The following is a 12,182-nucleotide window of genomic DNA, read 5'->3' on the forward strand; positions in this document are numbered from 1 at the left end:
TAGCAACATTACTAGGAAATGCATGAAGACTAAATTTATCGGCTTTTGTATTGTTACAGCCGCCAACAACACGCCGTTTAACCATAATAAACACAAAAGAAGCAATGAACAATGGCGCTGACTATCGAAAGGAGTTCCCTTCGTGACGTCACGGATCAAATTACGGAAATTGCCGAAACGAATTCAGCTGGTTCTGTTTTTCAGGGGAATATTTTTAAATGGAAAATATACCGGTATATAATTTTTTTTACATTTTTTTTTTACATTTTCTAATCATATTAAATAATATCTTGATTGATATAGCTCAATACATCATACATCTGGCACAGCACTTTAACGTTTGTTGCGAAATATACGTTAACAAATTGCATGACGTTGTGGTATGCATGTAAAATGGCCTGATCACAAAGCCACGACAAGAAACCGTTTGTTTTCAGCCGTACTAATGTATTTATAATAAATGATACATGGCAAAATTGTAATAAAGTTAAGCCTGTTGGAACACCTTGACTTCTAATCGGCGGTTATTGAAAGGAAGGAAATGTTTTATTTAACGACGCACTCAACACATTTTATTTACGGTTATATGGCGTCAGACATATGGTTAAGGACCACACATATATTGAGAGGAAACCCGCTGTCGCCACTTCATGTGCTACTCTTTTCGATTAGCAGCAAGGGATCTTTTATATGCACCATCCAACAGACAGGGTAGTACATACCACGGCATTTGATACACCAGTCGTGGTGCACTGGTTGGAACGAGAAATAGCCCAATGGGCCCACCGACGGGTGGGCGATCCCACACCGACCGCGCATCGAGCGAGCGCTTTACCACCGGGCTACGTCCCGCCCCTGCGGTTATTGGATGGCAAACGCGGTTACATCGACGCATGATTCCCAGTCTGGAGCTGCACGCGGTAAGACGTGTTTGTTTCGCTTGTGCACACTGCACGTGCTTTCGTGTGCTCGACTTGGGGGTCCTTCATTTCGTTGTTTTTGTCAGCGAAATGAAGTTTTCTACTGGGATGTATGCGGCCATTGGAACAGATTGAACGCTGGAACGCTTCTCGTTTCGACAGTCTGCACCACCAGGTTGGATTCTTTTTCAGCGAGATTCCTCGCCTCCACGTTTTTCTCCGTCTGACTATGTTGACTTGTTTTTTCGTGACTCGTATGACGGCCATTCTGCAGAACGCCACGGTTGTTCGCGTTTAGTCTCTACATGTCCGAGCCTGTCCTAGCAGCACTGGAAGATTAACCGCCCCACTCTAAGAAGAAATAGGAAGCGGGGTCGGCCCCTACTACTCTTTTTCTAGACTTTACATTGTTTTATAGTGATACCATCTCGTATCCTCCGGAGTCGGGCCCGTCCGCACCACTATACCAACCCATGACGACTGGACTATACCCTAGTCTGATACTCTACTCGTTCAGACGGATCCGGCTTCTCAAGATCTGTATTTCAGCACAGCACTACACCTTCAACGTCTATCGACTGTCAATCTAGGGGTTTTCTTGACGGGATGCAACCCATCTCGTCCCTTTAAGCTGTGCACCCAAACGGCCTTAACGAGGCCACTCGCGTGGACATATCGATCGGACTTTAAACGTTTAGATCTGCGTTCAAAATTTTATGTCGAAATTACTTCTTTTTTGTAATATTATTAAATAGTCCGATCCTCTCTTCTTTCTCTTATTTAATTTTGGACTGTCCTAAAATGCTCCAAATTATATAAATATTCGGCCGAGCAGTCAATTCTTTTTTATTTTTGGCTTGTAACCTTTTTCTTTTTTTTCTTTAATTTATTAACTTTTTTACTAATTGCTATTTTCAAAATTCTGCCCATTTTCACCCCCCCCCCCCCCCCCCCCCCCCCCCCCCCTCCATCCCGAGTCAGGCCACCGATCTTATCGGAGGTCGGACTCGGGATGGGCGTGTTCGAAACCCTAGTGGTATATGGGCACGTTAAACTAGTTATCATCATCAACATCGACGCATGGTCACAGATTGATTGATTACAAACATATTTTAGGCCACCTATTTTTTATTAAATGGTTTACGGATTTTTTTCCACAAAATATATGTAGGTGGTCGAAATAAAAATAAAAGTTTTGGATCCATTTTTTTCTTTTATTTTTCTGACCAATTTTTTTCTGAGGAAAAAAAAAGAAAATTTTCTGAGAAAAAAAGAAGAATTTTTTTTAAATCCAGATTATTCATCATGAAACACACACACACACACACACACACACACACACACACACACACATATGTTGCAAATGGATTTTGTGGTTGCATGTACTTTCTCATTCACTACATTCTGCTTCCCGGGTTTTACAGTATTTATATCTCGTTTAAATAACTAATGTGGATATATTCATGTTATTTCAAAACAATTACACTAATAAATATATAATCGGGGCGAATCAACTCACTTTTGGGGCGAAACGACTCCGTACGAATAATATTTTAGAACGAACCAACCCTGGGTGAACGGGTCTAAGGGCGAAACAACACAGGGTTCGAAATGGTTTTAGGGCGAAACGACCCGGATTCAACAGAAATTGATCTGCAGATGTCGTAATTTTACTGCTTTGGCACTCAGGCATATAAATACTGTATTATACATAGATGCTTATTGATTTATACTTTTGATATGTATTTATGATGTTGAATTAGTTAATACAGACATACTACGATAAACTGTTCAATTCTGCTACTTGAAATTCTGATTTCGACATATAGCCGCTTTCCGCAAGTATCAATAACAACAACAACAAGATGGTGGCCATGCACCTGTGCACCCGCACAGTACACGGCAAAGTCAAAACGCAACGTACTTCTGAATAAATAATTTAACAAAGACAGAATATGATTTGACAAGTATAATTTTGGGAAAAATACCCTTGAATTACTTTTTTTTTTTTTTTTTTTTGGTCAGAACGGCGGTAAATCTTTTTTTTAAATGTAGGTTTGCATTTTTATTTTTCCAGCGGGACTTTTTAATGAACTTCGGCGGATCCGTAAACCTATTAATCAAAAACGACTGGCCTTATTGTACAAAGAGAATTGGGCACGTTTGACAACTTGCTACGTCCCGCTCCCTAACTTGCATTTATTAAGATCATATAGGCCTAATTTCATTGTATAAATACAGAGTCGAGTTGCATTTTCCTTGGGTGCTGTTGGACGAATAATGTAGCAATCTCGTTCACATCTATATCTTGGTCATAATGAATAGTTAGGAGCGCCAAATTAGAAAGGCGCTCCAGTCCCATAGACGCACGTATGTACGTGTGTAGTCCGGGAGAAACTAAATCGTAGCCAGTGTGTAGTCGGGGAGAGACTAAATCATAGCCAGTGAGAGTACTGAATATTCATGATCAAACGGTTGATCGACATCGAGTAATGTTCTGGTGTATATATATATAAATTATTCCAACTGTAACAAGTATTTAATAATATACAGTGTGCGTATATCAATGTCGTTGTTTGTTGTTTTCCTACTCTTCTGTGGGATAATCCCGCCGATATTTTGATGAATTTTACACCAGTGGTAGCATACAACAAGCATTTTTTTTAACATACTTTTTTATGACTTTTATAGGTAGTAGTCTACCAAATAGCATCTCGTCCAGGTCAGAGTTCGAGGTGCACCCAACTTTTGATACAGCACTTCATGGTTCCTCGAATGCCATTGGTGACATATGTGACAGGACTTGTTGTAATAAAGTGTTGTCTTATGTGACCAAAAACTTGCTATGATTTGATTTGAACCAGTGTTAGTGTACCACGTACTGTGATGCTTGAAAGATAGGTGGGATGTAATAAAAATAAGCTTGTCAATTTTTTGTGCGGGACAGCGGTTGTGAAGGACGCTTCCTGTTATCTCAGAAACTAGCAGCTTGACCTCCCATTTTCTGTGATTTATTTCAAGGGTGAGGTGTTCTAGTATTTATATATGTTGTGTGTATGTTGATTGATGCGTTGCATCTAACTGTTATACCCCCATATGTTACTATGGTCGTCTATGGGATTTTATTTGGTGTTATACACCCTATACAGGAATTTCACATTTTTTTCAACACTTGCAATATCTTTTGGACAGGAAAAGTGATTTTCATGTCGGAAAATATGACTGTACAGTATGGTTAGGATCTGTGAATGAAGTTGGTTATGGCAGACAGAAAGTTAATTGGCCTAAAATGGACAAACCAAAAATAGAGAAAGCTCACAGCCTATATGATCTGTAACAAGCTACTTCCTTCTGACATGGCTGCATATGCCGGTGTTTTAGAAGTTTCCCATCTGTGCCATAATCGGCGGTGCATTAATCCTGAGCACTTAGTATTGGAGAGTCATGCAAGTAACAGTGACAGGGTACATTGTAAAGACCAGGGGGTGTGTCACAAAGGGCACAGGCCACACTGTCTTCTGTGAAATACTAAATTATACTATTTCCATTGTATGTACATGTAAGATTGTACATTATTTATTTTATTTTTTATTATTACATTTTTTTTTCCGTACTATTTTGTGCGGTTTTCGGAACTAGATTTCGCATACGGCTATTTTTTTCATACAGTTCATCGTTTTGGTGTCTTTCATACATTTCATAGAGGGCCTTTCTCTTTTCACATCGTTTAATTTTGTACGTGTTTTTTTTCTTTCTATTCAGTTGCCGAGTTCGCAGTGTTTCAACTTTAGAGAGATCTGCAACAACTTTACTGCCGGCAGAAAACGTACAGCCCATGTGTTTTGAAAGTAAGAGTAAAGATTCTGCAGGCCCATTGTTAATGGTATGGACTGCACTGTGGGCCCTAGCTGCGAAATTCCTGCTGAAGGTGGTGTGTCTGGGTAAAGATTTTCGAATGCATTTGTTCACAGCTTCACATTTTTGTGTGTTTGTGTTAAATTTTGTAAGGTGCAACATTTTTGGGCCGAGACGATAATCAATGCACTTCCTAAGGTTTTTGTTGTTTTGTATGGATTTGAGAATTTTGAAATCAGAATTTAGAAAGCTACTCTTTGCGAGCCAGTTTTTCTTTTTGCAAACAAATGAGTGTCTCTTACATTTGTTGTGTACGCCTTGATAACAGGCTGCGATGGCATCGCTAATGTACCTTAATGCATGCATAATTTTTTTAGTGTTTCCAGCATGTTGTTTGTAAGCTTGTTCAAACTCTGCTTGGCACCTCATGGCAATGTCATTGGAGAATCTTATTTGCATTTTCTTTCTATTAGACACTGTCCGTCCTGGCATCATGTTTTCGACAAATTTAGAATTTTTTACAAATTTTGTGTGATTTTCGGACAGATGTCGGGTGTCTAGTAACATTTGGGGTTTTATCTCGCTATTGTTTTCGTTGTACATCTCGAGAGCTCCTTTTAAATCCCTTGGCATCTGGGTCCGTTGTCATGTATTGTACTTGGAGAGAATCATTTTTTAATTGTGCCAAACAGTCCTTAGCCCATTTTTTCTCATCTCCAATAGACATTGACATGGGGATGTTACGAGAGCATGTTGGGTCTTGCAGGCATGTTTCAGAAGTACTAATGTTGTGATGTTTAGAGCATAATTTGTTTTTGGTAGAAATTGCTAACACCTGCTTTTTGTGTGTGTTGTGTTCGACTGCTGTATACACGACCTGGGTCGCAGGTTGATAAGGTGTTTTACCAACCCCTGAGTACAGTGGATTGTTGTACATGCCATCGCATTGTAGGTTGACAGTGTTAGGTTTGGAGCCCCTTAATTTGTTTATGTCCCTTAGTGTCTCTCTCCTGGCTTTCATGTCTGCAGTGTTTGATGTTACTATGTTTTTACAAACTTTGTTTGCAGTTCTTTGGCATCCACTGGCTGATGGTGCAGGGATATTCATGCACAAACACAATAGACGGAAGTTTTCGGCACCTATGGGCATTTTTGTGAGCCCAACCTGAACTGTCACATTTGGCTGAGCTGCCCTCCGCCCCCTGGATCTTACTTCAGTTTTCTCCACTTCGTCATACAAGGTAAATGTATTGGAGAGGTAAATGCATTTCTCACAGAAAACATTCAACCGTGTACAGATGCCCCTCCGTTCTTCCCTATCAAAGTGGAAGCGAAACACACCGCAGCAATTAGGGGACGAGTCGAGTCGGCATGTTTGACCTGACTGGTGTTAATAAGCTCCTCCAACCTCCCCATATGCAGTACTCTGTAGGTGTTTGCTTCAGGTCTGTTAAATATAAAAAATTTAAAAAATAGCTTTTTTTTCCTGCAGTGCTAAATGTATTTTAATATACATTGCATTGTCAAACTAGATTATCTCCCTTTGGCCACTTGCTAGATTAGTAGCATGTTACTGTAATCTGACTTCAGTGACAAATATTTGAGTGACACTTGTTGCGTGTTTGTGTATGGTTACAGAGAAAGTGTAGTTGTCACAAAGAAACAAACTGCATGTGACAGGCCTTACAAATAATTTCTTGGGCAAAATGTTACATTTCGGTATAAAATTCCCCATCATTTTGTTAATTTTTTAGCAATTTTCACCCATAGAATGTAAATAAGTACTATTATATCAGGTATGTCAAATTTTGCAGTGTGTCTACTCTAAGGCATGAAATCAGTTACCTTGAGCCGGGTACTTTCTTTGAATTTGTTTCCAATTCAGTTGGTGGGTCTGGTACGGAACGTAGAAGCCGATACGGCTCACCAGTCGACATTTCACTCACTTGTACTCCATGGGCATGACAGTTGATAACCTTTTCAGTCGTTGATTTGCACAGTCTGACTGTCCTGCTACTTTTAGCATTAGGTTTTGTTAGTTTCCTACAAGTTCTGTGTTTGTTGTTTGGGAGATATCCCTTTTTGAAACCACATTTTCCTTTCGTAGTAAGTGGCGGCATTTTTAAATTACTTTAATTTTAAGACAATATGGATGCAGTTGTTTTCAATCAAGTACTCTTAGTGAAATGACTGGGGTTACCTGCTCACAACTGATAAACATAGAGCAGCTGACCTAATTACTAGTGATTATAATTAATGTGGACAGAGGCAGCCATTACTGGTTCAGTGTTTTCAAACTTATCTTGCTGATGACAACAATCTGCCAGGCATGTTTGAAACAGACATTGTTTCTCAATTTAGTGTGCATTCCAGCAGTACTTGGTCTTGTACGAGTCAGCACAAGAGAAGTGATGTTTGACACTGGATTAAATGTTTGATTAATATAGGTTAATTTGATCCATTTTTGCTGATTTTTCTCATTTCTGGGTTACGAGAGTAAATTCGACTCTGTTCTGTGTTAGGAGGTAATGTAGTGCATTCAGTATGCTTGTTCTAATATGTAAGTGATACACAGTACACACAACTAAATTGAGATGAGTGTGATAAATTGTACTCATTATAAATAAAATAAAAGGCAAGATGTGTTATATATCACATGTTTAATTTTTATTTACAAATATTGTCCTATATACATTTCAAACTGTCACCCTGCATTTAAAACAATTCTGATCAATTATTTGTTTGTATATTTTAGGACATGTAAGGCTGTCCTTCTCAAATGTAGCCCACTGGACACTTTCTGAAAGTGTGTGGTAGCAGTATAGGTAGTAGTCTACCAAATAGCATCTCGTCCAGGTCAGAGTTCGAGGTGCACCCAACTTTTGATACAGCACTTCATGGTTCCTCGAATGCCATTGGTGACATGTGACAGGACTTGTTGTAATAAAGTGTTGTCTTATGTGACCAAAAACTTGCTATGATTTGATTTGAACCAGTGTTAGTGTACCACATACTGTGATGCTTGAAAGATAGGTGGGATGTAATAAAAATAAGCATGTCAATTTTTGTGCGGGACAGCGGTTGTGAAGGACGCTTCCTGTTATCTCAGAAACTAGCAGCTTGACCCCCCATTTTCTGTGATTTATTTCAAGGGTGAGGTGTTCTAGTATTTATATATGTTGTGTGTATGTTGATTGATACATTGCATCTAACTGTTATACCCCCATATGTTACTATGGTCGTCTATGGGATTTTATTTGGTGTTATACACCCTATAATGTAAACTGAAGCAAATGGACCTAATTAGAAGAAAAACACACAAAATGTAATAACATTTCGTCATAAATCTTGTCCAGCATAGATGTAAACATGACACGTCAATGGATATTCCAGAGGCCAATTTCGCAAATTTGCTAAAAAGCATCCCCTCATCAAAGCAAGATATAATATTTTAACAAAAAACTAAAATTAGCACACTTTTCTGTGTTATCTTAGCTAGTTATCCTCCAAGTTTTAATGTGTTTGGTCAAACTGTGTATTTTTAATTATTAAGCAAATGTGTTACCCGTCTGCCAAAACTGTCCACAGCCGGGCACAGAAACACAGAAATGTTGGAAAATATTATAATGTTGTCACATACTGACAATCACCTGATGTGTCCTGTAGACAATATCATTGTGTAGTCTTTGTATTTATTAATATAAAATACATCAGGCCCGTAGGAACTGGGATGGGGTGGGGTGGGGTGGGTGTGTGAGGGGCGGGCCTAGGGGCTTGTTCTCCATCCCACACTTAAAGACAAAAATGTATGTTTAAATTTTCACTACTCCACATAAATAAAGATGATATAAAAATGAAAATCTAGTTTGTATCCCTCACTAGAGACTGTATACCCCCCCCCCCCCCCACACACACACACACACACACTTCAAATATCGTTCCTACAGGCCGGTACAGATGTGGACAATATGTAGAGGCTGACGTTAGGAGCCAGTTTCCTTTTATCTTTAGGATTTTGTAATCATGATTTCAAACCAACTGTATCAGCTAGTTTGCTCCACATACTGACATAAAACACATTTGTTATTATATATTGGAATAAAACATAAATAACTACAATATATCCAGTGTTATTTTCTTTAATCATTCATGGAGGAAGAAGGAAGTCCTGGTGAAAATATATTACTGGTAAAATATATTACAGGTGAAACAAAACAAAATAATATATGATGCTTATTCCAAGTGCTAACTATTGTAAAATTTGCTTTAAATTGCTAGATGCCAAAAGTGATTAAGTATATTACTTTATGGTAACAGTCGAAAATTAGACGACCAATTGTTTTAACCTCTGTCAAAGGTAGCAGGCTTTCTGCCAGAACATAATTCGAGGTTACGTAATAAAAACAAAATATATTCAAAGGCATATATTGGGTAGTTATAAATTTGAAATGTTTTATTGGACCATTTTATTTAATGCACTTTTACAAATTTTAAACAGCAATTATCTTACTATAATCTATCAAAAAATTAAAACAAAACATATCCATTAATTTCCGAGATTTTTTAGTACATGCATGTAATTGTACCCTCTACCTGCGTACCCTCTAGCAGAAACCCAGGGTAGGGAACCAATTATTTGGTGTAGAGTATTTTTAATATGACATAAAGAAAGCATTGAGACTTTAGTATGGAGTCGTTATGGGCTGTCGGTGAAAATTAATTTACAGGTAAATAAATGTGAACTATAAATATTCATATGTGAACAAATTGCAATACCTTTTTTTAATGTATAGTTTAAGTACATACTTGTCTTTCATTTTCACATTGTAAATATACCAAATTGTCATCTTTATGTATTACATTTATACTTTTGGTTTACCACTGTGACACTGAAAACCTTTGGCCCATAACTGTATTTAGTCAAATATTAGGCAAAATTTAGACTGGAAATGATTTATGCTTATTAAATCTTGTTTGCAATTTATTTATTTTATTTTTGGCATCAATCAGTCTTGTTTATAATAGCAATATGTATGCAAGTTTGAGATTCTGTGTGCGCTATGAAAGAAACAATCTTAAAATTAGTGGCGAGAATTTCAAAAGTTATGTCCCTTGGTATAAAAATCCCGGTCAATCATAATTACTTTAATAAATCAATTCTTTTACTTACGGTGGTTTATATTTATGTTAGTGACATAAATCGGTTCTTTGAAATACTGCACATAATAACATATACATATAAATGGTGTTTATGGCTGATAAAGGGTTACAAATTGATAACCTATATTTGGAAAAATAATTTTACCACTTAATTTGCAACTAAGATGCTAGACTCAAGTAAACCAATTTATTCATCATTCTAGTTTACGAACACTACCGATGTTTAACGATTAAGTCGGCCGTTAATGACTGTAAAGCCGTAATCGACATGTAGGTATTCGGGGTCGCGTTTTTGGCGACATGATAAAAAGCGTTTAGAGTTGCGGCCCTTTGCTTGGTGGTCGCTACCAGTGGTTACGGTTATCTAAACGTCAAAATTGTAATGCACGTCTTTACAACTTAATTTCATAAACAAATAAACAAATAACAAAAATCATTCAACAACTACAGAATCTATAATTTAAAATAGTTACTGTATAAATGAGTACAGGTCAAACCGATTAGAAAAATGTTGTCAACTACTTTTAATTATAATTATTTGTAATAACAATTGTCCTAAATAAAAATAATAACAACAACATAACAGTAGTTACGGTAGGTTTTTGGAAAATTATAAATTTAAGATTTCAGTAGGTTGGATTATAAATACATTATCTCACTACCAAGTACACATGAAATCATCCACTCATGTAGTTGACAAATTACACACTTCTTGGCTAATGTCTACTTTTGTAGACACAAAATGAAACAATTATCTAAGTGATCAGAGTAGATTGCTGTTTCTTTATTTTTTTAAATATGATTTTTATTAAATAGATTTTAATAAAGTACCACTGAAGGTTCATTTACCTTTAATATACATATACATACATGTATACATACATACATACATACACACACACATACACACACACACACACACACACATACATACGTGCGTGTGTGTCTGTGTCAGTGTGAGTGTGTGTGTGTAACCGGCCTCAGTGGTGCAGTGGTTAAGCCATCGGACTACAGGCTGGTAGGTACAGGGTTCGCAACCCTGTACTGGCTCCAGCCCATAGCAAGTTCTTAAGGACTCAATACATAGGTCTACGGCTACTACACCCTCTTCTCTCTCCCTAACCACTAACCAACTAACAACTAACCCACTGTCCTGGACAGACAGCCCAGATAGCTGAGGTGTGTGCCCAAGACAGCGTGCTTGAACCGTAATTGGATATAAGCACGGAAATAAGTTGAAATAAATGTGTGCGTGTGTGAAATACATATGTACAAGTAAACACTGGGTTTTTTTGTTTAACGACACCACTAGAGCACATTGATTCATTGGATGTCAAACATTTGGTAATTCTGACATAGTCTTAGAGAGGAAACCCACTATATTTTTTCATTAGTAGCAGGTAATCTTTTATATGCACCATACCACGGCTTTTGATATACATGTACCAGTGGTGGTGCACTGGCTGTAATAAGAAATAGCACAATGGTCCAATAAAAATGGATCGATCCTAGACCGACCATGCTTTACCAGTGGGCTACGTCCGGCCCCTCCAATTTATGTAGACACTGAAAATTAAATATGAATATGAATTCTTCATCAACTATCTAATTGATCAGGGTAGATTTCCATTTTATTACATATGTGCATTTACATTTCCATTAAAATTATATTATTATATTTTAAGCAGATGTGAATAATCTTACTGTATGTTTACTACTGATGTCAGTGGTAGTTTTCGGAAAAACAGACACGTAACATTTCAAAAGTGTGGATTTTATGATACTTAACTACTGAGGGTACATGGATATCATCCACCGAGGGTAGTTTTCCTTTAATATGTTATATTACATTACACATGTTGGCGAATGTATATTTCAGCTACGTAAACACCGTTTAATGTAGACATGACAATTCAATATGAATATGATGGCTTAATCTGTTATTTAACTGATCAGGGTAGATTTTCTTTTCATGTGTGAAAGTTTGATTTTTTTTTTTTTTAAACTGATTTTTTGTTGTTGTAACAAGATGTCAATAATCTTACTGCATATTTACTATCCATGTCAGGAGTGGTTTTCAGAAAAGATGACTCTTAAAATGTCCAAAGCATGGATTTTACCATACTTAACTACCGAAGGTATATGGACATCATCCACCGAGGGTAGTTTTCCTTTAATATGTTATATTACATTACACATATGTTGGCTAATGTATATTTCAGCTACGTAAACACCTTCTCATGTAGA

At 37.2% G+C, this 12,182-nt stretch overlaps 1 long non-coding RNA gene across 4 annotated transcripts; it reads left to right on the forward strand.

Moving 5' to 3' along the window:
• The first annotated feature begins 2,608 nt into the window (after positions 1–2,608).
• LOC121373806 lies at positions 2,609–8,472 on the forward strand. 4 transcript variants are annotated; one of them, XR_005958131.1, is made up of 4 exons: positions 2,609–2,887; positions 4,683–4,861; positions 5,844–6,033; positions 7,531–8,472. It is a non-coding gene; the product is annotated as an uncharacterized LOC121373806 (long non-coding RNA). The 4 variants fall into 4 exon arrangements; XR_005958128.1 differs by having other exon boundaries at positions 2,612–2,887; positions 5,844–6,016; XR_005958130.1 differs by having other exon boundaries at positions 2,612–2,840; positions 5,844–6,016.
• Positions 8,473–12,182: the final 3,710 nt, after the last annotated feature.

Source organism: Gigantopelta aegis, chromosome 5 (assembly GCF_016097555.1).
Source record: "Gigantopelta aegis isolate Gae_Host chromosome 5, Gae_host_genome, whole genome shotgun sequence".
Taxonomy (NCBI): domain Eukaryota; kingdom Metazoa; phylum Mollusca; class Gastropoda; order Neomphalida; family Peltospiridae; genus Gigantopelta; species Gigantopelta aegis.